Source organism: Crotalus tigris, unplaced genomic scaffold (assembly GCF_016545835.1).
Source record: "Crotalus tigris isolate CLP2741 ecotype Arizona unplaced genomic scaffold, ASM1654583v1 scf7180000017881.257975618366:2651188, whole genome shotgun sequence".
Taxonomy (NCBI): domain Eukaryota; kingdom Metazoa; phylum Chordata; class Lepidosauria; order Squamata; family Viperidae; genus Crotalus; species Crotalus tigris.
The window spans coordinates 1334991-1362950 of NW_024096698.1; the positions used below are offsets into that span (position 1 = coordinate 1334991).

General features: G+C 36.3%; 1 long non-coding RNA gene across 1 annotated transcript in view; it reads right to left on the reverse strand.

Moving 5' to 3' along the window:
• Positions 1-1714: 1714 nt before the first annotated feature.
• LOC120308181 overlaps positions 1715-27960 on the reverse strand; it is a 90021-nt gene continuing 63775 nt past the window's right edge. Inside the window, exons 2-3 of the long non-coding RNA XR_005556774.1 lie at positions 2759-2824; positions 1715-1938 (exon numbers count right to left, since the gene is read on the reverse strand). This is a non-coding gene — a long non-coding RNA (uncharacterized LOC120308181). The remainder of the gene's footprint in view (positions 1939-2758; positions 2825-27960) is intronic.

The window sequence follows — 27960 nt, forward strand, 5'->3', positions numbered from 1 at the left end:
TACCTAGCTTTAGTATTTTTCCTCAGTACAATCCATAACTTTCTTCTTTGTGACACTGTAATTAGCTGTGGTTGAATGGATGGCACTGCAATGACTGAATTATGACTTCAAGTAAGAACAAGCCTCAGGGTAGGTGAGCTGAAAAGAAACAAAGGTACTGTTTTTATTCACATATCCCTCATGATAAGAAGAAGAAGAAAAAAAATAGGCAGGGAAGAGGTGGTAAGTCAGATAAAACTCATACCGAAGAGAAGTTTCTTTGTGGACAACTGTTTTTACACACGGTTACTGAACAGATCTCTAAAATGTCTGCTATAAATTATAAATATTAGCTTTCTCCAGTATGCCATTCTGCAGATATTTTGGATCACAGCTTGCCGACCATCACAGCTGGAAGACCCCAGACTGAAGAAAGCTGGATAAAAGATACATAGATACAATACCCACTCAGATATTCAGACAAGGATATCTGGGCTTAAAGAAAACACAGACCAGGAAATTCTGAGTTATTTTCCAAAATAATAAAATATCCATCTTCTTACATATTATAAACCTAAATGAGAGTAGACCATAAATAGAGTTAGTTTGGTGGAGTGGTTAAGCACTCTGTTAGAAATCATGGAGACCATGGTACCTGTCCTATTTAAGCACAAAGCCAGTTGGGTGACCTTGGACCAGTCATTCTCTCTCAGCCTTTGGAGAAAGCAAGGGAAAAACTTCTGAAAATCTTGCTAAGAAAATTGTAAGGATCAGTCCAGGAAGTTTCCAGGAATCAGGCTGGGAAGGCACAATTTATTGTTACCGTTATAAATACAAATTAGAAAGACAGGTAGATGATAGATAGAGACACAGGCAGACAGATAGACGGGCAGACATTATTGTGAAATGTACCATTCAGCTGAAAAGCAGGGCAGGGTGAGAATTTCATCTTGTTTTACTGCTTGGAAATTATCCAGATCTGAACATTTTTATAAAAAGAACATAAGTGTTAATTTTAAAAGAATATTAAAGGCCATTGAGTTGAGCTTGATTCCTGATGATTTAATCAGTAAATGGTTCCACCTTTGCCTGATACCAATAATAACTTACAGTTTTTCTAAAGACTTTCCATTTATTTTCTAACTCTGCTCAAACACAGTTTTTCCCTTCTTCTACATTCCTTTTTTTTTTTGCTAAGCATAATTATTTCTTCCTATCTCATCATCTGCTATGTCTAAAGAATATGAAATTCTGCTTGCCATCGATTTCCTGAAAGAATCAGTTCTTATTGAGGCCAGAAGGAATTGGGTCTTCTCACTGTCTCCTCCTCCTCCTCCTCCTCCTCCTCCTCCTCCTCCTCCTCCTCCTCCATGCAGCTCATGGTGAAGAGTAGCTCCTGATTCACTCATGAGATGTTATCTTGTTGGGTAATGCACCAAGGACTCATCCTCAACATTATCAGTGGACTCTGGGAAAGGCTAGGGCCTGGTAGTAGAGCACATTCTTTATATCTCATTTTCAGTCTTTGATATCTCCTGGGATTACAAATAACTCCCTGTGTGAAAACTTAATCAGCCAGAGCCATTTTGCAAAGATTAGATGAACAATTATTATGAGTCAGTCAAAGGTTGTTTGCAGCATATCTAACCTGAGAGGGAGCTCAGTTCCTTGGCTAAGGTATCCTGGGAAAAGAAACAAAACAATCACTACAGAAGCTGGACACAAATAACAAACACCACTTAAAAATAATAATAATGAGTACCTGGGAGGAAATCTAAAGAATTTCTTTAGGATTGAAGTGAGTTATGGGAAGGAGCCTAGAAGAGAGGTGGCTGTTTAATTGAAGATACTCACGTATAGTTCTCGGCTACTTGGTAACTAAGGAAATGTAAGAATGCCATATTCCATCCATAAATTTCTCAAAAACTCTTTTGTCCTTATCTTCCATCAACTGAATACCTGGTTAAAAAAATGACAAAGGATTTCTCTGTCTAGTTCTGGTAACTAGTCCAAAATTCAGCAACATGAAGATGTGGCTGTTCAGATTAGGAGTTGTTGGCATAGTCTTATATGTACATCAAGCTCAAAAGGGTTGGAGAGAGGAAGAAGGAGAGAATGCTTTAACAGTAGTGAAATAAATTTGCATAATTGGCATTAATCTATACAAGGACTTTTGGCAAGAGTGGTAGAAAACAAAAGTGGGTTTCAAAATTCTGGAAAAGTAATCTTTAGCAGTAATTAGTCCAGCTTGAATAAGAAGGGCAACATTAGCATAAGCTTCAGATAGCTCTTATATTAAGCCTATCATAAAGTTCCAAATGTTAAAATGAGTTCTTCCATTAAAACAGTCAGGACATTCATTCTGTTTGCACAGGGAAAGCAAATCCATTTATTATTTTTTTTCCTTCCTCACATTTTCAATAAACTCTCTTGGCTACAGTTCATGTAAGAGAACCTCATCTCAAGACAGATGAGCGGTGATGAATTGCAATGTTTTGTAACATTTTTTTTCCAAAAGGCATTGATGAATATTTTAAAAACAACTTTTAGCATTCTAGTATTCATTTCAGAGAGAAATAAACTGTCTTGCTTAGCAATACAAATCTTGGACTCAATTGTGATCACAAGTTGAGGACTACCTGCACTTTGGGTGGACATGGCTGTGTTCATTAGTCTGCCTTGACTTTTGACTTTTCTTATGGGGCAGTATGATGACCCTGTTGCTGGTCAATTTAATAAACATCTGTCGCCTTATTTGGGATTTAGTTCCTTAACTTACCTTAATGACTCTTTGCTATGTCAGGTAGTTCCTATTTTGTTCAATGTTTTCTCTTTCTTTTTGCCTCTGTAAAAAAATATAATCTTTTGTTCTTTATGATTCAACTTGTGTCTCTTCAGGACTATTATGATTTAGATTCAGGAATCTATAAAAGTTTTATTTGCTTTTACCTATTGGTTAAAAACCACAGCCCTAACCATAAACATCCATATATTCTTGTGGTAATGGCTGATTCTGATTTGCCAGGTGGCCACTTCTAACATATCAGCACTTCCAGCCTCCTTCCTGTCTTTAGTTGTCAATTAGGCTTGAACATCTAGCTCTGTCTACAAACTGGAGATTTTATTTCAAACTTCTTTCCATTCTCTATTAATTCTTTATATAACTTGCATTGTTAGAATATTCCTGGCTTTCTGTGCTTTCTTGTTCTATAATATGCTAACAGTCGCCTAGGTTACCTACTTTGGTAGAATGCAAAATCTTCCATTGTGTTTTTTGGGTCAATAAGTTCTCTTCTCCAGAAAGAGAAATTACTTTTTTTCAAGGTTAATCATATCCATTATTATGCCACATCATTGTGATATGTAAGAGAGGAATGGTGTGGCTGTATCTCAGATATGCCTGCATCTATACTTATTCAATGGACATGCACAGCTGGAAAGATTCACTTTGGACAGATTATTGCATGTTATACAAGCAACCTTTTCAAGCTCAGTGATTTGCAATGCTTCCTTGGGTATGTGCTGGATTGAGTCTTTTGCACAATCCTCTTGTACCTCCCCACTCCTACATTAGTGAGGAGAACCTGATCAGTATACTGCAACCATTTGACCTTTTCTTCAGAGAAAATCCATCTCAGTACTGTTTATCAGGAGAAAGAAAGTGGGGAAAAATCATATCTTCCCTTTGCTATAGGGAAAGAAGAACAGTCAGAGAACAGAATATAGAATAACAAAGTTAGAAAGGACTTTGGAGGTCTTCTAGTTCAATCCTCTCCTTATAGAATTCCAGACAAATGGCTATCCAATTTCTTCTTAAAAACCTTCAGTGTTGAAGCACCCACAACTTCTGAGGCCAAGCTGTTCTACTGATTAACAGAATAACAGAGTTGGAAGTGACCTTGGAGTTCTTCTAGTCCAACCTGCTACTGAATTAGATTAAATTTCTAGTCACAATGAATAATCGATTCTTTTTAGTGATGTCATCATATCACTATGATCAGATAACTTCTCACAACCTTTTGAAAAGTGAGTAGGTCAAATTATGGTCCCTGATTCCCCTTTCCAGCACTTACCTTAAAAAGATGTCTCACCTTTATATATGGTACATGCAGCTACATGTAAATGAACCCTTGTATGTGTAGCTATAGTAGGATTGCCCTTTTCTTTCTGACCACTCCTCATCCTTATGAAAGTGGAACATAATTGCTTTCATGTTGAAATATTGAAGAAAACCAGAGGAGATGAAGAGATTTAGTTGGACTTTTTAAAAGAAGAACTTGTCAATGCCTTAATAAATGTGATAAAATATTGAATACAAAGCTTTCTTGTATTCAAGCCAAATTTTTTGACAACATCTGTCTCATACAAGTTAATCAGGCAAAGACTTGGTTAACATTCTGGTGGGAAACTTCCAGGAAACTCCAGGATTGTAGGCTAGACTAGACTCCATCTCTTATATCCTGAAACGTAGAAAACCAATTCTGTATTGTTGAGAAAGTGATATAGTTGAAGTCATAAGGATTTCAGAGAAGACTTCAATTAAGTTAAATACTTCTTTAGGCAATGGATAGTTAACTATGGCACTCACTGCTATCAGAAGTTGGGTTAGTTCATAACTCAGATGGTTTTAAAAGATAAATTAATGCAAGATTAGGCTATTGATGACTATTAGATTTGACGATGATATGCTAACTCCATGAAATTAGGGAACAATATTTTTTATCTGTCTGTTGATGTTTATGAACCTGTGAAACATATCTGATTGGTAACTGTAGGATTGACTGCTTGATTGATGAACCTTTGACTATATCTAAGAGCCCTGGTGGTTCAGTGGTTAGAATGCAGTATTGTTCTGTATACTCTGTTCACTAGATCCTGACTGCTCAAGGTTGACTCAGCCTTCCATTCTTTCATGGCCAATAAAATGTTGAGAGCAATACGCTGACTCTGTAAACCACTCAAAGAGTGCTATAAAGCATGATGGAGTGGTATATAAGTGCTATTGTTATTGCTATATTCAGCAGCCCATTCTTATATAATTAAATCCGCTTTTCTCTAACTGCCTCATCTGTGAGCTATGTGGACTAAAAGCTATTGAATATTTGTAAAGTAAGGGTACTTCTAGATAATGTTCAAGAGCCGAAACCGATCATTATAATATAAAGTTTTATAACTGAACATTTTATATCATCATATACAATTATTTTATAAGAAACTATGTGTCATTTGAGAATATTGTATGAAAAAAGCATTATTTTTCTTTCATAGAAAATATACATGACAAATACAGCACAAAGGAGCTACCACGGGAAAGATCTAACAAAATAAAGCCATTTAGAAACAAATCCCATGACATTCAGAGAGGCTTAATCACAAATAAGCATCATAACTCTGCATCTGAATATGTTTTTAGAATGTGCCCATAGTTCTGATATTACCAGGTTTTTTCTGCCTTTGTGCATTGTGGACAAACATAAGTCAGTCCTTCAGGATTCCAATGCATCATTTTCAAATCCATTATTTAATGTTGCCTTGTTTGCAAACTACTTGAAGTAACATGATTAAATATTTCTTATCCTCTGTCTTCTCAAAGCATAAAATAGCAGATTGGCAGCTAGGACATTGTCCTGGAGTAATATTCACCTAGATCTTCTGCATCCATTTGTCATTTAAGGTCCAACTCTTGAAATTTATTGTATAAAAGCTTTCAGTAGAGAATCAAGAGCAAAGAATATTGAAGAGAAAGAATATTGAAGAAAAAGAATAAGAGAAGCAGGCAGAGAAATGGCTGCATCCACTTTTATATCTACATATATACATATTGATCAGTGTACTAAAGCATATAAGGAACGGCTGCTGGAATTGGGTATGTCTAGTTTAATGACGAGAAGGACGAGGGGGGACATGATAGCAGTGTTCCAATATCTCAGGGGCTGCCACAAAGAAGAGGGAGTGAAGCTATTTTCCAAAGCGCCAGAAGGCAGGACGAGAAGCAATGGATGGAAACTAATCAAGGAGAGAAACAACCTAGAACTAAGGAGAAACTTCCTGACAGTTAGAACAATTAACCAGTGGAAAAACCTGCCTCCAGAAGTGGTGACTGCTCCAACACTGGAAGTTTTTAAGAAGAGACTGGGCAGCCATTTGTCTGAAATGGTATAGGGTTTCCTGCCTGAAACAGGGGGTTGGACTAGATGACCTCCAAGGTCCCTTCCAACATTGTTGTTGTTGTTGTTGTTGTTGTTATTATTATTATTACATACTCTAAAATGTATAATTTTTGTCATTAAAAAGGTTCCTATTGTACATTGTACATTGAGAGCTTCTGAACTGGAGTCAAATTTCTTGTGTATCTAATCACTTAGCCAAATTATTCTATTCTGTTCTGTTCTGTTCTGTTCGGGATGTTGAATTACTTTGTATCATTCTTAATAATCTGGATTTCATTTTGAGTTGTCAGACCCCAAGACCCCAGAAAGACACATTGTGAGTCTTCTAAGCAAATTTCTTTGTTGCTCCTTACCTATAGTCAGAAATTTTCTCAAAGTAAAGCAGATTACTTGTTCCATAAAATATATAATCTGGGAACTATTAAGGGGGAGGTGTCTGTCAGGCCCCATAGAAATGTATCCTCATTTATTTTAGCTTCGTAGTTTCTTTGGTGCCTGCCATTCTGTTGGGAGGGGGGAGCATTTGGGGATGCTTTGCACTGTCTGCTTTGTTGCCTTGTTGCCCTTCCCCCAGGGGGTAGAATGTCTCACCCTTATCTGAGAGACAGTTTGTGCTTGGAGCCAAAAGAAATCGAAAGTGAGAGAAACCTTGAACAGCCCTCCAAAAAGACCGGTTACCAAAACATGATGCCACTTGTGGATTGGCTGGGATTCAAATGAACACTGGGACACTGGGGGGAGGAGTATTGAATGCTACTTTTAATATATCGCTTCACGGGTTTTTCTCTCAGATCTTGCATTGATTCCCTGCTGTCACCAGCCCCTAATAAAAGTTTCCTTTTGAGACAATGCTTGCTTCAAGAGTTCTGCTTTCTTGGGTGGCTTAGCTGAGGTAGATCCTTACAATGTCTTCACTTTCTTTTTTTCACCCAGACCAGGGGTAGGCAACCTCGGCTCTTTTATGACTCATGGACTTCAACTCCCAGGAATTCTGGGAGTTGAAGTCCATGAGTTATAAAAGAGCCGAGGTTGCCTACCCCTGACCCAGACTATCTAAACCGAGTTGTCTCTTGCTCCACTGGGACACTCTTCTCCTTCCTGGGAATCTGCATATTCCATGACAGAATGAAGGCCCCCAAATAAATTAGAGCTGGCATACCACCATTTTCTGCAGCCTTTAGGTATTCTGGTAAGTTGTTCATGCAAAATTCCCTCACTGAACTATTCATTGTCCCCTGAATTCCTTCCTCCAAAAAAATATTCTCCAATTTCCTTGTCCTCTTATTACTTTCAAGACGTTGTTCTTTGGGGAAGGATTCAAGAAGTCTGAGTGGCTGATTCTTTTTTAGTCATTTCAACACAATTTCTTGTTCATTGTTTTTTCTTTTTTAAAAAAGTTTCTGTCAACATAATAATAACATTATTCTTGCCGGCAATAGACTTGACTGCAATTTGATGGTTATGTTAATTAAGTTTTGATTGTTGGTTAGAGTTTTAGTAGTATTTTCCTGTAACCAATTTTGGATTTTGAAAGAGAGGGGGAGAAGCAGTAATTTGAAATTTGAAAAGAAATGAGAAAACAAATAGAAAATAGTCTTTTTTTTACACCCCCTATCAGTAGTGGATAGAAAAAAAGTGCTTTTTTTCTGTTGGATTCTTATCAACCCCTCCTGCTTAACATAAAGCATCCTTGTGGGCTTAAATTGTCCACTTCTTAAATTTTTAACTGATGTTTTTCATTTCTAATAATCCTTATTTTGTTCACTTGGCTTTTTTCTTTTTCTTTTTGCAATATACATCAGTATTAAAAAAATTACTAAGGCAGTATTTCATTGTCTCCATATCATAGTCACAAAAAAACTCCTTCACATTTGACTTTCCCAGCACCAGCTGGTATCAAAGGAACTAATGCCAGCCATTCAAATAAATATTTCCCTTCTGATATGTCTCTGATATATGTCCAATTTATTTAAGGTTTTCCATTGCTAATTAAGAAACTTCCCGCCTTTTGCTGTTGCTGAGAATGAGCCTATGAGGGGGAAAAAAAAGGTTTAAAGGGAAAAGAACATACTGATTTAGAAAGTGGTGCTCTTTTTCTCTTTTTCTTTTTTGTGAGCCTACTTTGCAAGTACAGGAAGGCAGTCAGAAAATCAGCAAATACTAGATATTTGTAGATGGGGAAATGTTAGATGACTAGGCCAGGCTGTGCCAGGAAATGCCTTAGATTGGTTGATAAAATTATCAAATGTTAAATCTTTTTTTCCTTATTTAATACAGCTCCAAGGAACTCTTATTTATAATTAATAGAAAAGGAATAAATTCTCTTTTAACTATGTAATCTAACAGGAATTCAAAAGTGCAATAAAAAAAGAAATCCCTCTGCTTATAATAATTATTATTTTTTTGCTCACCAAAGGTAAATATTCTCTGCCCAATGACAAAATAAATCAAAGATCAGTTGCATTATTTCAGTTTGCAAGTATGTGATTATTCACTTCCTGCCTATGTAGAAATATATGTAACGTGTGAAACCAGATGCATGTGAAATAAGTAGGAGAATCTCTCTCTGTGTGTATGTATATGTGTCATAGATATAGATTAGATAGACATAGACTTAGGCAGACAAATGCACGTACACATATACATACACATACTTATACAGGTGGTAGTGCAGTGGTCAGAATGCAGTATTGCAGGCTAACTCTGCCCACTGCCAGGAGTTTGATTCTGACCAGCTCAAAGTTGATTCAGCCTCTGAGGTCGATAAAAATGAGGACCCAGATCGTTGGGGGAAATATGCTGATTCTGTAAACTGCTCAGAGAGTGCTATAAAGCACTATGAAGTGGTATATAAATGCTATTGCTGTATTACTAGGTTCCCAAATACTTGTCAAAGAACTATATCAATGAAGGACCCTATCCCTGATGTCACATTGCTTTTTGTACTTAGTTGTAGTCAGGCTGGCTTTCAGGCCAAAGAAAACGATTCCATCCCTTTCTAAAACTGTGGTTTATAGAATTACTTTGTTTCTGGATAATATGTAGGTATGTCATTTCTTCTCTCCTTGTGTTCTCCCATGCTAAGTATAAACATATCTATCTACAAAACACCAGTACTTACATATACAGCAACTTACTTGGTTTCTAGTAGGTCTCAGAACTCATAGAACTCTATGTATGCATAGACAAAACTGTGGCTAAAACCTATTCAGGAACTGTGATATGTTATGATGTCCTTTTCCCATAATATATATTCCCATAATATTGTATTTAGATAACTTGTTTATTCTCTAGATCAGGAGTGGGAAATGATGGCCTTTTTATTACCTGTGCCCCATGCTGGCTCAGGATTTCTGGGAGTTGAAGTTCACAAGTCATAAGGGGGGCATTGTCCCCCACTCCTGCTCTAGATCATACTACATGACCTGGTATCTAGGGGTTGAGTGAATAGCTCATAAGATCTCAAAAAGTTGTTTTCAAACTAGAATGTTTAGGGAGACACAAGAGATTAACTGCATTATAGGAGAATAATCATACTGACTATATTTAATTTCAAATGTAAATGAAAACATTGGTTTTTATCAGAACCCCATCTACTACTTTTTGGAACACAGCTCCTGGTGTGCCCCTCAAAGTCCAAGCATAGTGCTCAGCCTAGAAAAAGTTGGGCACTCTGATACAGAACAGAACAATTACCTCTTCTGTTATTTTCAGAGACCTCTAATTGTGCTTGATGAATGTTTTTCAGAACTCGGATATCTTCAAAAACGTAGGCAGCCTGACCAGGTAGAGTGAGAATAGAAAACAAATGTGAAATCCAAGAGAATGGGACAATGTCTTAAGATACAATATCCATGGGACCATGTACTTCAGTGAAGAAAGAATGTGTGTCAAAAATGCAATGCCCTTGAAAGTGGTATTCTCACCTCAGAAAGCTCTGTTTGTGCTTTCAAAAAGAGAAGGCTGCTTAAAGAGATGTATTTGACAATATTTCTTAAAATACCAATGTAACTGTGCCGTGTTGTCACTTGGGCATTATATGAAGCATGGCATAATGAGAAGCCTCTGAAGTGCTCCTTCTGTACATGCGCTAACACTCAATGTCACTCTTACTGACCACACTGCTATGTAATAGCAAACCATTGTTATTTCAAGGAATTTGGTAACATATTTAGATTTTTTCTTTATATTAAGACCATTCCAATAGTTTAGAACTCATTATGAGTGAACCTACTTGTCCTTTACTTTTGGTTGCTGGATAAGAAATAGAATCATACTGCAAATCTGAAAATCTGAGACTTTCTGTTCCCATCCTAGAATCATGTGCCATGCAGTCAAGGTCAGGTCTTCCAGGTCTTGCATTCTCATGACTATAATAGGGCCGTGATAAAAACAATGGTGTTGTTGTTGTTTGTAGAAAGCTTTTGCACAAAACCTAGTTCTGGATACTTTGGAAATTGGGATATCTCTGCTGTTGTTATTAAAGAATTCCTGACAGCTTGTAAGAGATTTGAGTATCATCTTGCTTGGTGCGGATGCTTTTTATATTATGCTTTTAAAATTTTTTGCTTAAGTTTAAAACTTAAAATTTATTTATTCATTGGAATGATCATTGTGTCTAGATCCAAAGGAACCAATTGCCTGGGCCCCTTATCATTGCCCTGATGCTTGAAAAAACAAGCTAGACCTTCTTGGGGATGATCTGTCTCAAATCTGGCCTTTCAGGTTGTAAGGAATTGACAGTGCCTCCTTATAAACTTAACAGACTAAAGAAAAAACAAAAATGAATTTCTTTCAAAATTTGCCTTTTCTCCTAGTCTCTTTTACCTCATTTTTCTTTTGCCTTTTAGTTAACCAAATTGGGGAAAAGGAGTAAAAATTCAGCAAAACAATTTAAAATTATTATATAATATTTTCAATCGGAAGTTCACTGTCTTTAGTTTCTTCAGAGCATCCTCACCATATGTGAAGCAGGCATTAAACATCTGAGACCTGGCTATCTAATAATTTCCAAAGATTTTTGAAAAGAAAGGATTAAAAGAGGAACAAGTTCTCTTTTATTGAGTTCACATACACAAATACACATTGTCATATAGCTCAAATAAGAAAAACAAATTCAAACCAGGAAAATTTTACCAATGCTTTCTTCTCCTTTAAAAGATGAGAGAGAGAGAGAGAGAGAGAGAGAGAGAGAGAGAGAGAGAGAGAGAGAGAGAGAGAGAGAGAGAGAGAGAGAGAATTGATAGAGAAAGAGATAGAGACATAGAGATAGTGGTAGAGACAGAGGCAAAGACAAAGACAGACAGACAAACAGACAGATACTGTAGATAGATGATAGATAATATTTTATTCAGGGGAGATTGCTACTTTTCCATTAAATTGGGATACTTTTTTTAAAAAAAGAAATGGGATTAAAAATGTGATTCAGCACAAGTTTGATGTTTATTTACTTGAATTTCATAGCCTACAGCTTTTCTTATGCCATAAAGCTCTCTCTCTCTCTCTCTCTCTCTCTCTCTCTCTCTCTCTCTCTTTCTCTCCCTCCCTCCCTCCCCCCATCTCTCTTTCTCTCTTTCACCATGTATACTAGAAGTATGATCTTTGCAATGACAATAACTCAGTGCTGACTATGTCATTCTAAACTGCAGAATTAAAGTACAGCTTTATGGTTTTAGGGGCCTTTTATTGCTAACTGCAGATCTGATGTCTGAACTCTTAAATAGATCTCAATTTTGCTTTCTGTGCATTAACTGTTGAAAACAAGTCTCTGAAAAGACCTTTTTTCACCTTCAGGAAGGAAATCTTCATATCAAAAAAATCACTTTGACAGAGGTTCTTCAAATTATCCTACATTTCTTTTGTGAACATCCTATATTGCTTTTGTAATTTTGTGTGGGAAGATGAGACACTATGATAAGAAAAGACTTGTAAAAGAAAATATCATATCTGATGGGTTATTTTAGAATAGGCTTTCCTAAAAAAAAACTAATTTTGTATTTACAGATCTGCCAATTATTCAAACTTCTTTGTAGAATTCATTTCTTCAAGTTTCTACACAGTTTGCGTTCAGTGTATTCCATGTCTTTAAAACATCAAAATAAAATTTACTATTGAAAATTTAGATGCCCAAACAATCTATCCTCAGCCCACCTGGAATAGTGTTTTGTACATCTCTAGTTTATTTAACACAAAAGAAAGTTAATGTCTCAAAAGTGAGACCAAACTGACAAAGGAAAAAGGTCATGACAGAGAAAATCCATGATGGTTCTTAATGTGTGTACCAATAATCACAGACGAGATCAGTACAACTGGAACATGTACAAACTTATACACAAGAGGCATTACTCCAATAGTATTCCTTTGAGCTTATATTTCATATAGTTTACATACAATTCATAGCTTGCTTATTGTAAGCACATTCTTTTAAGCAACTTCTGAACTAAATCTATATTTAATATTCGAGTTGATTTACTTTACTCAAATCTACCTTGTTTCCAGGACTGCAATATTTTTACATTCCTTCATTGACTTCTTTTCTTATTATAGTTTGAAATATCCAGCTATTGTTTAGAATTCCTTGATTCTCCAAGGTATTGGTAATGCGGCACACACAGCAGTGAGCTTTTTTTTGCAGAGGTCATTAAATGAATCACCACAGCTGTTAAGTGAATTAAAATTGCTAAGCAAATCTATTGTCTAGAAATTAGTAGTAAATATTGGTTTCTGGCAAAAAATGTAACAAATAGCAGTCACATGACTGTACAATACTGCAAATGGCTGTGAATGTGGGCCAGTTGCCAAGAACAAAAAATGCAGTCATATGACTTTAGGAGGGGCCTGACTGTTAGAACTTCTAATCTGGGGCCTAGGTATCTTTTTTTTGGGGGGGTCTATCATAACTTTGGTTGGTCACTAAGTTATAAGTCGAGGACTACTTGTAATGGACTTCAATTTACAAGCTTTGTTTTTGACCATATTGACTAAGGACTGATGGGAACTAGAATTCAACAATATAAACCTGAATACAGGCAGTCCTCAACTTACAACAGTTTGTTTAGTGACTGTTTGAAGTTGCAAAAGCACTGAAAAAAGTGAATTATTTTCATGGCCCCCTGAGTGGCTGGTTTGGAGGAGGAGGAGGAGGAGGAGGAGGAGGAGGAGGAGGAGTAAGAAGAGGAGGAGGAGGAGGAGGAAGAAGAGGAGTTGGAGCTGGGACCATCTTATAGAAAGCACACCAGGGGCTGGAGACGATGCTGTTTCAGGCCCCTCAGGCATTGGGGAAAGTGGTTGACTAGACGGAGAGCTGCCTGCCTGCACAGAGCTAAGGGAGGATTGGCTACTGACCAGCAGTGGTGCTGATAGGCAGCCCATCTCTCTGACGAGGAACAGCTGCCTGCTCCACTTGATCCAAGGGCAAGAAGAGTGGAGCATAGGCAAGGCCAGAGAAGGGTACAAGACTACTCAGGAGGAGGTCACCCCACACCTCCTCAAGAGGAACACCTGGAGGGGAGTAACTTGAGGAGAAGCCGTGGGGAGTTAGTCTTTGCCAGGAACAATTGTTTGCCTTGGCTTACACTCTCCTGCCTTTTACTCATGCCTGTTGCTGTTTGCTTTGCTTCACTTTGAAGATTGCTCTTCACATTTTATTTGGGACCTCATCCTTCTGTGGGGGCTACGTTTGGCCTTTGTTTCACTAGGGCTTTGGAACTGCTTCTTTGCTGGGACCTATTTCTTGTCCTGAGGACTGCCCTAGTCTTGTGCCTGGACCCTGCCTGGTGGATTGGACTTGGAACCCTTGACCTTGTCTGTGAATGTGCTCCTACTCTGGGGGCTTTCTTGGTATTGCAGGGGATGTTGTTTGGGGGACTGAGGGTGGCTGCCTTCAGGGTAGAATGAGGGTGGAGTCTTACCGGTTGTTGGAAGGCCATTGGCTGGAACATTTGTTAAGAGAAATAAAGAACTCTCTGGAAGCCTGCATTGCCTTGACCACCTGGGTCATAACACTTATGCCCTTTTTTCACATTGACAACCCCTGCAGCATCCCCATAGTCACATGATGAAAAATCAAACACTTGGCAAATGGCATGCATTTATAACTGTTACAATGTCCTGTGATCACGTCTGCAAACTTCTGACAAGCAAAGTCAATGAAGAAGCCAGGTTCACTTAACAACTGTGGAAAGAAAGGTCATAAACTAATGTCACAAAGATTATTACAGGCAAAATTCACTTAATAAATGTCTCGCTTAGCAAAAGAAATTTTGGGCTCAGTTGTGGTTGTAAGTCAAGGACTACCTGTAATAATCTTTGTGACATTAGTATCATTATGTAAATCAACATTAACAGAATAACACAGATGGAAGGGACCTTGGAGGTATAATATAGGCAGGAAGCCCTATATTATACTTGGAATATTGGCTGAACAGATAGTATAACTGTTGTACATTAAGGCCACAGTCATTCCATAATTCTATTGATTTTTCTTTCTTGTTCTCTCGGAGCTTTAAGGATGGACAGAAATGTTGCCCTCCTTTCTTAAGAATGTTTTATTTCCGTGGTGGTGCAATGGTTAGAATGCAGTACTCACTAGGAGTTCAATTTTGAACAACTCACTTTTGACTCAGCCTTCCGTCCTTCCGAGGTCAGTAAAGTGAGGACCCAAAATGTTGAGGGCAATATGCTGACTCTATAAATCATGTAGAATGGGCTGTAAAGCACTATGGAGTGGTATATAAGTCTTAAATTGCTATTGCTATTTTATTCAGGTATGAGTTTGATATTTTTGCGAGCAAAATGCAGATTCAACAACTCTTTCCTTTTCTCCCAAATAGTTGATGATCTTGCTATTCTTAATTTCTGCTTTTGGTAGGGACCTGTATTCAACACAACTTTATCCACTAATCACATAGTTCAAGACATGTATGAAAAAAGGCTTTAAAGTTATAACCCAAAAATACGTATAATCCATAAAACTGTCAACCTGAGGATTGCAAATATTCTACTTATTTAAATATTTTATCACAAAAGAAAAGCAGAGAAAATGTCAGAGGCATGTATACCTATATATACCTATATAGTTAATTTAAAATGTGAGTAGTTTTAAACAGAATATTCGAATAAATGTGTGATCGACATACCATTTAAAGGAACATTATTGCCCTTTAAACTGGCTATTTCCCAGGATTCAAACTGCATATAAGCACTTATTATGTCTCAGTATAAGTATCACCTAATCTCATGCAGTTTTGAGGCTTTATAAATGAATGAGCACATGATTTTAATTCTTGGGCAAATATCAAGCTGGCATTCTAAATGCTTAATTCTGTCTACCTTCACGAGTGGATAAAATAAATACACATCAGGAACTCTCTATTTAATAGGAAAATAAATGAAAATTCTTAATCTTTCCAGGGAGCAATTATTATAGATAGTCCTTGTTTAGCAACCACAAGTGGAAGTGGTAACTCGATTGTTAAGTGAAGCATCTGCTAAGTGAAACCATGACTATATTTATGATCTTACTTCAGGTTTCCTTTGCTTTACAGGCCTATGAAGGTTATAACCTTGAGGACTGGACATAAAATTACTTTTTCATCACCATCATAACTGCTAAACAAGGCAATCACTGTATTCCATTTGAAAAAACAACTGTTCCAAGTGTTCAGCAATTTTAATTATTTTAAGGATTTTTGAGCGTAGCAGGTTTCATAGCAACATAGCAGGGGAAGCTTATTTTGAACAACTTAGACAGACAAAATGCACAGTATTCATACCTGATATAAGAAGAATTATTTTATAGTAATTATATATTGTCTCAAGAATTCTTTGAACTAGAATCACAGCTTAGTGACTGCACCCTATTTTATATCTTCAGAGAGATAAAATATAAAATATAAATTCTTTCTTTGCTACTTTTCAGTTTGGTCTGGCCACATTAATCTCTCCTTCTTTACTACAAACTGCCCTGCAGGATAACTTCTAGACTAGCTGACTCAAAGAATACAAAATCTTCATTTGGTCTAGGATGAATTTCCACCAGGACTGCCATTGTGTATTTGTGTTTAACTGCTTATAGTTTTTATTTTGGAAATGTGCAAGCCTGCCCAGAAAAAAACAGGAATAGTAAGTATAAGCACTTCTAATTTAGAGTCTACCTCATTTAGTACATTTTTTGCAAATATGGTAATAATAATTAAAAAAAAATATTTTCCAATCAACATGGTCACTCAGGACTAAATTTCATGCACTTGATAACAAAAGCCTTCTATGTGAAACTGCTTAAGGTCTGGTTATTATAATTATCTAAAGGAGATGATGGAACCCAGTAATCTTTGCAAAATCTCTCTCGCAATCACATGCTTGCCTAGTGACCATTTCACTTAGTGATGATTTCACTTCTAATTTGAGGGATGGTTTGTGGTCACTAAATGAGAAGAAGGTGTAAAACAGCCATGAAAGCCATGGTGAAATTTCCAGCAGTCATTTTGCAAAATATCATGTTTCTAAAATTTCAAATGTAGTTCACTATCCCCAAAATATTGGGGGGAGTTCGGTCTCTAACTTAAATGATTGTCTAAGGGTTTGTGAAGTAATCTGGGATGTGCTATGCAATATTTTTGTTTTAACTTTGTTTACCCTCAGCAGCCTTAATCCAACAGTTGGTGATTTATCCTTTTAAGTAAATTTAATGTTAGTTTTCTACTTACAATTTTAAATAAAATAATGTTGGTGTTATTTTAGAAGATGTGGAGATAACTTTCATGAGAATCTAATAAAGAAAAATGAAAATCAGCTTAGTCTTGGAAAAAAGGTAGGCATAAGAAAAAAAACACAGAATAACTTCACCTCAATTCCATACCGATAGTCCTCAAGTTACGACCACAATTGAGTGTTAAGTGAGTTTGCTCCATTTTACAACCTTTTTTGCCACAGTTGTTAAGTGAATCATTGCATTTCTTAAGTTAGTAACACGGTTGTTAAATGCATCTGGCTTCCCCATTGACTTTGCTTGTCAGAAGGTTGTAAGGACACCGCAACCATCATAAATATGAACCAGCTGACAAGCATCTGAATTTTGATCATGTGACTATGATGCTGCAATGGTTGTAAGTGTGAAAAATGGTCATAAGTCACTTTTTCAGTGCTGTTGTAACTTTGAACGATCTACTAAATGAACTATTGTAAGTTGAGGACTAATTGTATTTGGTATAGGAGAGGAAGAGGCTTCCACAATTCTGTTATTGTACCCTACAATAATAAATGTCAGGAGTCCATGCCTCATTTTTATTGCCATGGTCTCATCTGACTGGGGAATTAAGAGAACTGAAGTCCACATATCTCAAAGTTGCCAAGTTTGAAAAATACTTTTTTAAAGCTCATCTTTCTGCTCTAAAAAGACTAAAAGAAGATAATATAAGCTAAAAACAAAGACAAAATATCAAAAGATAAAAGTATATATTAAAAATAAAGTAATATTAAATCAGCTAACAAAAGCCTGGAAAAAATGTATTTTTACAAATATCTAGGGAGATTCTCAGTCATCCAGATAATAGCTTTTCTGTAAGATGCTTTTTCAAAAAGCAGCTGTACTTTCTTTGTTTTCCTTGAAGATGTTCTGCTTTTCATCCAAGAAGCTTCTTCATTTCTGACTGTGGGGAATGTATCTTGAAAAATGTATCTTTACAAATTTCCTCAACACTGATAGATGGAACCAAAGGAAGGGCGAGCTATTTTTTTTTTTTTTTTTTTTTTATTAAAATTTTTCAAAAGTTTTACAAATAAGAATCCACCCTCCCCTCCCCAACCACCCCACCCACCCACCCCCCGACTTCCCAGAACTGAATATAGGATTATTTAAGAAATATTTTAAAAATAACATTTGCAATTTATAAAATAATTAATAATAATAATAATCACAGTAATAATATATATAATAATAATATGCATAACATAAACTTTAAAATGAATAATATATACTAAAAAAGAAAAAAAAAATAAAAAAAGAATAGAGAGAGAGAAAGAAGAAAGAAGAAAGTAGACGAAGAATATATATATATAAAAAAAAATATATATATGAATAATAATACGTAAAAAATGTATATATATAAAAAAGAAAAAGAAGAAAGAAAGAAAGAAAAAACAATCATTACAAATTATAAAAAGGCTAAATAATATTTTTCCATATCCAAATTATGTTGTATAAAATTTATCCATTTTTCCCATACCGCAAAAAATTTTTCTTGAGATTGCTCCTTTAGGAAAGGGAAGGGCGAGCTATTTTTGTATTGTTTCCAACAATACTTGTAATGGTTGTATTATTGAAACCACATAGTGAAACTCAGCTTTAAGGATCCTGGTCTTTATCATTTAAAATGAAGATATCATTATCCATGAACTGTGTCACAATGGGTTGTATGTTTGTGTGTGTGTGTATATGTCTCAAGATCTGTTCCACCATGGTTTCTACCTGCATTTTAGTATAACAGTCCTCTAAATAAAGTAATTCCTCACCTGTCTTCTATTGAATTAACTGTTAGCTCAATCTTCCCAGTGTTATGTGACTGAAGGCAAATGAGGAAATCAAAATGTGTTGATTGGATATTGAATTGCTTGAACTCAGTTTTATGGCTTCATACACAATATGTTTCTTGTCAAAAATCAACCTGATGAATGGCAAGGTAAAGCACTCTTTATGGCATTGGGGATATGAAAGGTTCATTTGGAGGGCTCTAGCAGGTAGAATATAAATACCTTCTAAATTTCTTCTAAATAGTTCTATACACCTGCAGCAAGTAATGAATTTGTGACTGAATCTTCTTTCATTGCACATTTCCCTTCATTAGCATATGCCTTCTATTAAAGGATATTATTTAAGCAGAGGTTTTCAATCTTTTTGGTGAGATCACAGTGAAAATTATATGTATTATTTTCAATTCCATGTAAATTAAAGTTGGATTATATCCAGGAGTCCTAAAAACAATGAATTCCTAATGAAGGCCAATATGTGTTTCATAAAAAGATTAACTTATCAAAAGATGCCCTTGGAAAAGTTAAAATTGTAAATATGTCACAGTGGTTCTGTTAAAGATTGTATTGGAAAGACCATACAAAGAGCTGTGAAATATTTGCAACAAATAAAATAAAATAAAATAAAATACCCACTAATATATCATATTTACATCAATATTAATTCAAAACAAACACAGCAGTTAATATCTGAACCCCAGATATTATTTAATTTAAGAGTTTTCATAAATTAGGCTGGAGACCTATACAATACTCCATGGAATATATTAAAAGTTGGATTAACAAGATATTGCAAACCTTGTGCTATATTGTAAACAAATATTGTGAGCAAAATGCAATAATTCTATGAGAGCAGAATTTTGATACTGATATGTGATATCACTTATATTGCATAATAAAAGCGTGATCTTTGCTCCTTTTTATGGTCATATCAACTCAGCGAGAGGAGATAACCAGGAAACAGTATGGAACTCTGAGGTATTTTCCAGAGGTCTTCAAGTTGAGTATGAAATTAAATCCATGTCTTTTCCAGCCTCATCGGACCTGCTTAACAGTATACTACTGTACTTAATTTTCATATAACATTCCCTCCACCCTCAAGGACAGGTTATTTACTGTATGGCATATCATAAATGGACTAACTACATAAATTAACATTTCAACTAGATTAGTAGAACCAGTAGTGGGATTCAAATATGCGAACAACCGGTTCCCTGTGTGGATGCCGCTTCCAGAAGTCCATTCTGAGCCCGGGCAACAAAAAATTAGCTACCGGTTCTGCCGAAGTGGTGCAAACTGGCTGAATCCTACCACTGAGTAGAACCCGATGAAATACAACTGTTAAAAAGTTCTATGTTCAAATATCAATGTCTAGGCCATCTAACCATTGAAGTGCAGTATCATTTATATTAAAAAAAAATCAGATACTGGACTGGTATATGCCTTCAGCTTTTAGCCAGTCATGATGTGATCTACAGTTTGATGTGGAATCCTGCAGTCACACTGAGGGGAAGATACTATGCCCCATTTATACAGAAAATCCCGCAGATACCATGTGAGGTATGAGTCCTATTCAGGATTGCAATAGTGGAAAATATCTGTAGCTCCAGTGGAGAACAAAGGTGGAGCTTGTGGGTTGGTTTCTGAACATTTCATTACCAGGTTAGATAATATCTTCAGTGGAATTTAGGGAATTTTCCCTAAATTCCACTGAAGATGTTACCTAGCCTGGTAATGAAATGTTCAGAAACCAACCCACAAGCTTGGAGAGTGAACCTCCACCCTTATCCTATTCAGGATTGTCCAATGCTGATGTGGTAGTTCAAAGTCTGGGACCTTTTTGTGAAGTTCTTTATTTGTCTTTCTATAATTGGGCATTCATAACTCATTTGATTTTCCATTGGAAGTTGATATTAAACTTGTCGGGCAATGTTGTGCAAGTGCCTGTGCGGACTTCCTGGATTTGGGGTGTGAAGCTAGTTCACCTCCTTGTGGTGCACTCTGGTTAGCACAACAGCATGAACTAAACAAACTAGCAACTGCTGGCAGCCAGACTACTCTGTAAATTTTCCTGGCTCTCAAAATACATGACAACAAAAATGAAAGCAAGGACAGGTAATAATCCAAGAAACATAAAAAGCTGGGATTTACACAATAACCTTAATCAGGTCTGTTACAAAGCTAAGGTAGCATTTGCCCAACACACTAAGCTTGTCCAGTGGGAGGGGGTAATTAGTATGGTATGTGAACCCAGCCTTAGCATTATGTTATACCAATGCATGGTTCAAGGATGTGTGCAAAGCTGGAATTCAACTGAATTGTAGGTAAGTTAAATGTATTGTGTTAACCCAGGCATTATAGCACTGCAGTATACATTCATGGGAAGAAAAGAAGAGTAGAGCAGAAATAGTGATAGGCAAAAATTGTGCAGAACTATACTCAAAACATGTAAATGCCAGGTTTACCATTTATTAAGATGCTAGACATAGAAGTGAATAGAAAAGCAGATTTTTAAAAAAAGACTGATGATATCAGAATCTAAGGCAAATTACTATGCTCCCAAACACACAACAAAAAAATAGTGGTAAGATAAGATAAGATAAGACAAGATAAGATAAACTTTATTTCATTTTTTTTTTTACTGTGGGCACAACGGCCCACATCAAAAATGAAATTTAGTTGCCCGCTCTCAAAATGAAACACATACAATATATTTATAGACCCATACCCCTACATATACATAACAATAAATATTAAATATTGTCCATCTTGAATATATAACGGAAGGAGCTAGCTTCAGGAAAGATGACAGCAAAAGGAGCAATAGCTCCTGCCAAAATAATTAATTAATTGATTAATATTGTTTTAAGATTTATGTAACTGTATTCAGGAGTTTACAGTAAGACTGCTAAACTCTAAACCTTGCTTAATTCTCCATGGTTACTATATTTGTAGACCTGGGTCCAGCAGCTCTGTTCAAGGTTATCCATACCAGTTTCATGGTGGATGTTTTAGGAGGGAATCCTGTTAGTCTATGATGGCAAAAAATTAAAGGACTGGTGCTACGAGCCTCCCTTTAATTTTATTTTTATATTCTCTTCTGGGACAGGATGCAGTAAAGATCTACCTGCAGGCCAGTATGAAATGTTTGTGAGTTTCTTCACAGATAAAATAGTTCATATATGATTGCGTTTATATGGACAGGTGACATTTTAAAAGGGATATTTTAGTTTGTGGAGACAGAGTGTGGATAGATTCCTCTGTGGCATAAGCTCTGCCACTTGTGGACTGGATCAATGTCCCACCTGGCTTATTTAAAGAATTGGGCAGGGATTGTTTCATTGGATTTGGAAAGTGGTTAATGTCTCTTTGAGGGATGCAGGTGTAGGGAGGGACCTTTGTTGGGACCTAGTTGGAAGGAACCTCTAGGTCAGCGGTTCTCAACCTGTTCTCAACCTGACCATTTCACGGGGGTCGCCAAACAACACAGTCCACCATTTTTTCCCTTTTTCCTTAACTGTGCTACTCCCTTTTATTCTATTGGCTTTTGAAAGCCAATAGAATAGACTCTCTTGAATAGAGTCTAATTCTATTGGCTTTCAAAGCCAATAGGAATTGTCCAGGCTGTCTCTGCCCTGCTGAGCCCGCCAAAAGTCCCATTCTGCAAACGGTGCTTCACCAGTTGAGTAGTCCTCGACTTACGACCGGTTGAGTAGTCCTTGACTTACGACCGGTTAGGGGGGGGTCGCAGCATTAAAAAGGTTGAGAACCACTGCTCTAGGTTTTTACCAGGCCTTGTGTTGAGAAATACAGAGATACGTTTGAAGAAGATCTGGAGGAGCAATTAAAGCAAAGTAAGAGATAACTCACTCCTGGAAAAGATGAAGAAGTGAAAAAGAAACTTAAGATAATCCTTGATTATATTTAGTCTAAGAGGAGAAGAAGGGAAAGTAGTAATTTTTTGGATACTGTTATTATACTTCTCATTTCAGTAATCTCCACTCTGTTTGTTTCTTTACTGTGCCTACCTCGAAAAGCTGACAATGACTATAGTGTCTATTTAATAGTGTTGAGGACTGGAGGGTTAAATCTGCACTGGTTTCACTCCTTTCTAAATCCATAGTTCTATTTAGTGTGCATGGGACAGGAATGTCATACATGTGGTTTTTCCAATGTCAGGTATTGCGTGGCTTGTCTCTCTTCCCCATGCTCTTTGATACACATATATGCACACCACGTGCACGTGTGCACATATCTGATCTGTCCTTACTTTTATGGATTCAGCTATGCTTTCCTCTTCCTCCTCCTCCTCCTCCTCCTCATCATCATCATCATTATCATCACCACAGGATAATGGTCCAATATCTCTTCCTTCCTTCTTTTTTAAGTGAAGCAATTTTGAGTCTCAAGAAATAGGGACTATATAAACTACTATATGAAAAAATAAGATTTTTTAACAATTTTTATTATTAACATTTGCTTATAACATTAACAAGTTTAGTGTTATTAGGCTGTTAAAAGAAAGTTGTTGTACATGGTAAAAATATTTTGATGTTTTTGATTACTTTTGAGATCGTCATAGTTGATACATTCCCTACCAAGGTTTTAGATTAGCAAATTCAAAAGCTCTTTCATGGGATATTGAGACATTAGCAATTTGTAAACAGAGAGTCATTTTAGGAATCTAGTGCATTTCTGAAGTAATTCACTTTCATTCAATTAAACATTTCTTTATTTTTCTTGACTTAGTAAGTGAAAAAGATATTTAAACAATGACACTAATGCAATTCCTCAAGCTTCTAGCTGATTTTCTCCTTTCCAAACAACAGTGGCATCTCCAGTTCCTCAGAAAAGGAAAAATACAAGCACAACATATATTATCAGAGAGCCAACGTGACTGACTATCTCTGTTGTAGGAAATGGTTGTTCATTGTGCAGTTAAGGATTTGCTTCTTCTTCTTCTTCTTCTTCTTCTTCTTCTTCTTCTTCTTCTTCTTCTTCTTCTTCTTCTTCTTCTTCTTCTTCTTCTTCTTCTTCTTCTTGTTCTTCTTCTTCTTCTTCGTCTTCTTCTTCTTCTTCTTCTTCTTCTTCTTCTTCTTCTTCTTCTTCTTCTTCTTCTTCTTCTTCTTCTTCTTCTTCTTCTGCCATATCCGTTATTGGACATTGGCGATCATGTTGGCAATCCTGTTTTTATCAGCAGCCACACAAAAATTGCTGCTGAGTTTTGTTCAAACCAGTCCCTTAGATTTTGAAGCCACGATGTTCTTCTCTTGCCTGGACCTTGTTTGCCTTCAATCTTTCCCTGGAGGATTAAATGGAGTATGCCGTATTTTTCTGGGTGTCGCATCACATATCTGAAATAGTCTAACTTTCATTTTTTAATTGTTTTGATGATTTCCCTTGGCTTTCCCAGGAGGCTTATCAGCTGATAAACAGTGCTGGGCTGTATTAACAGAGGGATAGAATCAAGATCACGTGAAGTATTAATACCATTTTACAATGCCTTGGTAAGGCCACACTTGGAATACTGCATCCAGTTTTGGTCACCACGATGTAAAAAAGATGTTGAGACTCTAGAAAGAGTACAGAGAAGAGCAACAAAGATGATTAGGGGACTGAGGCTAAAACATATAAGGAACGGTTGCTGGAATCGGGTATGTCGAGTTTAATGGAGAGAAGGACGAGGGGGGGACATGATAGCAGTGTTCCAATATCTCAGGGGCTGCCACAAAGAAGAGGGAGTCAAGCTATTTTCCAAAGTGCCTGAAGGCAGGACAAGAAGCAACGGGTGGAAACTAACCAAAGATAGAAGCAACCTAGAAATAAGGAGAAACTTCCTGACAGTTAGAACAATTAACCAGTGGAACAACCTGCCTCCAGAAGCGGTAAATGCTCCAACACTGGAAGTTTTTAAGAAGAAACCGGATAGCCATTTGTCCAGAATGGTATAGGGTTTCCTGCCTGAGCAGGGGATTGGACTAGATGACCTGCAAGGTCCCTTCCAACTTTATCATTATTATTTTATAAATATTCTAACTTTTGTTTTTTAATTGTTTTGATGATTTCCCTTGGCTTTCCCAGGCGGCTTATCACTTCCTCATTTCTGATCTTGTCAACCCAGCTTATACATAACAGCCACCTGTAAATCCACATTTCAAATGCTTCTAGTCTCTTATTATATTTACAGTTTCATAAATATAGGCCTTCCGAGTTGTTAATTCTCCTGCCAATTCTCTCTCACAATTTGAAGCCTAGAATTCACTTTATTGTTCAGCGGTCTCACAAAATCTGGGTTGTCTGATTGGACAGAATAAATCTGCCATTGTGGTTGCTAAATTACACAGCACTCAAAGCATATCCAAAGACCCAGCTCCAGGCAAGCAAATAATGCTCTGGTGTGGATGTTTCAAGATAACCATCAGAGTAATAGCTTTTGATTTGAACTTGCTTTATTTGCTTTTAGAATGACAAGTAAAATCAGAGCAATTTGCTCCGATCAGATATCAGTCTTTTGAAAACTTGTAAGTAATAACACTTAATATAACCCTCTATAATTTTGAAAATGTAGATGGGGTAAAACTCAGTAAGTTCATGACACCTAAACAATTTGATCCTTATTCTTTATGTTTTTCTCAAATAACATATCCATAAACTACATATCTGAAGAATTTTGGATTATTTTTCATTTAACTAATGCAGAATAAACTCAAATATGTAGTCCTGTTATAAAATTATACACAGTTTTGGTCATCACACTACAAAAAAGATGTTGAGACCTTGGTTAAAAGGCAGAGAAGAGCAACTAAGATGATTGAAGGCCTAGAGACAAAAACATATGAAAAATGATTGCAGGACTTGTGTTTGGCTAGTCTAGAGAAAAGAAAGACTAGGGGTGACACGATAGCAGTATTCCAATATTTGAGGGGCTGCCACAAAGAAGAGGTGATCAACTTATTTTCCAAAGGCCCAGAGGCCAGGATAAGAAACAATGAATGGAAACTAATAAAAGAAAGAAGCAACATGGAATTAAGGAGAAACTTCCTAACTGTGAGAACCAGTGGAACAATTGCCTTCAGAAATTGTAGGTGTTCCATCACCGGAGTCTTTTAAAAAGAGACTGGACAACTACTTGTCTGGAATTGTATAAGGTCTCCTGCTAGAGCAGGAGGGTGGAGTAGATGACCTCCAAGGTACCTTCCAGCTCTATTCTATTCCTTAACCTCTCTCATAATTATGACAATATAGTAATTTTTAATATTAAGGAAGAAAACTACCAAACACATAGGAATTAATCATATAAACTTTATTTAATTAAATTAATTTTAATGAAATTCAGTTCAATTCAATTCTGGCTTTGCCCAGCCATTATTTATTCAGCTATTTACCTATAGAATACTGAATTAGAGGTTGTTTATTAGCTGATAGAGTTCAGATTCAACTTCGTTGTTCATTAGCTGATAGGATTCAGATTCAACCCTATATAGTTTTTATGGATAGACTGCAACATGCTTGCCTATCTCTCAAAAGTTCAATTTATATCACAGACCAAATGTATTTATTAAAGTATGTAGCAATGGCCATTGCACGGACGACTAGAGGGAGGAAGGGGTACATCACATACATCATTGTGCAAATGATATAAGTTATTAATTGTGCATTATTAGCATGATGCTAATGACATCATCATAGCACCAACAGACTACTTTACCTTCCCATAAACTTTCTTGTTTATTGTTGAAATTCTAATTGGAACAGTCTCAAAGGTGTTTTTCCAAGGGCAACTAGGACTGTTTTGGTTTTTTTTTTTTCCATTGAGGAAAACATTTTGCTTTTTATCCAGGAAGTTTCATCTGTTCTGGCAGGAGGGTGGGGGCAATGGAAAGATTAGTTCTGACAGGATGGGGGGGAGGTGGAAGGATCATATTTCTTTGCAGTCAACCCCCTCTCCATCCTTTCAAAACTGATCCTTCCATCACCTCTACCATTCTGCCAAAACCGATGAAGCTTATTGGATGTGAAGCAAAATGTCTTCCTCAAGAAAAAAACAAAAACAATCAAGCATCTTTGAGACAACTATGACCTGGATAACAGAATCTCCACAGATATCTAATTGGAACTTTAATAGATGAACTGATATTTGGTGTGATCCACCAAAACTTATATTTCTATTTAAACTCAGCATGATACAGGGAATTTTAAGAGATTAACTGTTTCCTTGAGCAAAGTAACAGGAAAATATACAAATTCTAGTGGATCTGTGATTTGCAATTCATAAATGGAGATTCTTGTAAACCTTTGCACCATGCTGTTAATATTTTGGAAATAAATAAATAGCCAAATTCTTACTAATATGACATAACAGCAATAAAGAACATCAACAAACGAGACTGCCATATTCTATTATTAAATTTGCAATTATTTTCTGTTGTTAAATGTGTTTATCAATTGTCGTTCAACTGAACCTTTCATATAATAAAAAGGCATGTCCATAAATAAATAGCTTCATAGCTCTAGGGTATTGTCATTTGGGATTTTTTTTAAAATATATTCTGCTTTGTAGATCTCAATTATTATACAGGATACGGTGGGATATATTCTTGGATTCATTTACTCCAGTTCAGTAATCCCATTAGTACAAATGTTCTCATTTCAAATATATTTAAATTCATCGTTAGCATGTAATAGTAATTATCTAACACAGTTCACCTGTTCAAAAACCAATCTCAATAAAGCTGCATAATATGCATCAGTTATTATTTCCATGGAGCTAGCAATATCCATATTTAGGCTACTTGGAAATTGTCACATCAGCTGTTTAGTTTTAAGAATAAAGGAATTAGAAGTTCTGTTAAAGATTCTCTCCTAGAATGTTAGTTTTTAAAAAACAAACAAATAAAAACATTCTCTTCACAAAAACAAAATTAGTGTAGGATAGGTGCTGAGTAGGCAAAACTGATGAAATTCTCTTGGCAGATTGTTGTTGACTCTTGCCATTCAAGTCTTACCAGTTACTTCAGATGTAAACCAAACAATGGTTGGAAAGTGATCAAAGACAAAAGCAACCTGGAATTAAGGAGAAACTTCCTGACAGTAAAGACAATCAACCAGTGGAACGCTTGCCTCCAGAAATCATGGGCACTCCATCACTGGAGATTTTTAAGAAGAGACTAGACATTTACCTGTCTGAGACAGTATAGGTTCTCCTGACTGAGCAGGGGGCTCGACTAGAAGACCTCCAAGATCCCTTCCAGCTCTATTCTATTCTATTCTATTCTATTCCATTCTA